Source organism: Gavialis gangeticus, unplaced genomic scaffold (assembly GCF_001723915.1).
Source record: "Gavialis gangeticus isolate Ggan-Ray unplaced genomic scaffold, GavGan_comp1, whole genome shotgun sequence".
NCBI classification, from domain to species: domain Eukaryota; kingdom Metazoa; phylum Chordata; order Crocodylia; family Gavialidae; genus Gavialis; species Gavialis gangeticus.
Genome location: NW_017729032.1, coordinates 47253619 through 47254571, shown reverse-complemented (window position 1 = coordinate 47254571; position 953 = coordinate 47253619). Strand labels below are relative to the sequence as shown.

Genomic DNA, 953 nt, shown 5'->3' with positions numbered 1-953 from the left:
CCAGGTGCGGGGCCCCCCCCCCCCCCCGGGCGGCCCCCCACCTCAGGCTCAGGCAGTCCCGGGGGGCATCGCAACCGCAGAGGGAAGGACCAGGCCCCCACACAGCTCTGGCAGGCTCCAGGGGTGGGGTCGGAAATCAGGCTCACCCCTTTTTTTTTTTTCCTTCTGTAAAGCCTGCCTTCCCAGGCTGCTGATGGGTTGCCTGAACAGCCCCATAGCCTCTCACAGCCTGGTGCTTCTCCCCGCAGCTGTAGGGTAGAAAACTAAAACTCCTCGGAGGTGTTTTAGTTTGCAGCACCCTAAAGTCATTTGCTGTGTCCCAAAGTCATTTAATGTGCGTTATGCCACCAAATGTGCAAACAGCAGTGCCATTAAAGAGGTGCAAAAGGCATTTAACCTACTTTAAAGTGTCATCTACAAACGCCCATTAATTCTTTTTTGAAATCTCTGGGCTTATATTGTGAATCATATTTGCACACCTACTAGTGCACACATTGTAGCTGAGAATCATTGGTCTAGAGCAGTGCACCTAGGGATGCCTTGAGTCAGTTAAGGGGTGCCTTCAGCTTAAAAAAACTGAGAACCACTGGTCTAGAAAGTAGACATCAGGAAGGACTGGGAAAGCAGAAAGGAAAGGGGAATCTCAAATGAAGGAAAAGGAAGGAAAAATTAAAAACAACCTTATGCTATTACTTACTCTATGTGTAGTGAGTGTTTCTTTTTTTTATTAACTGCAACATGTAATCCTGGGGCACACAGCACTATAAACTTGCAAAGAGGTAAGCAAGCCCAAAAAGTTTAAGCACCAGAAGTTTCAGCACCAAAAAGTTTAAGCACTGAAACATGGTGGGACCCAACGCATGACTGGGCAGTGAATATCAAGGGTTATAGGCTGTACAGGAGGGACAGGACAGGGAGGAAAGGTGGGGGTGTGGCACTTTACATTAAGGAGG

The 953-nt window shown here is 48.4% G+C and overlaps 1 protein-coding gene across 2 annotated transcripts in view; it reads left to right on the top strand.

Moving 5' to 3' along the window:
* Positions 1 to 953, top strand: part of SLC46A3 (solute carrier family 46 member 3) — a 32690-nt gene that overhangs the window by 25699 nt on the left and 6038 nt on the right. The window lies entirely within an intron of this gene.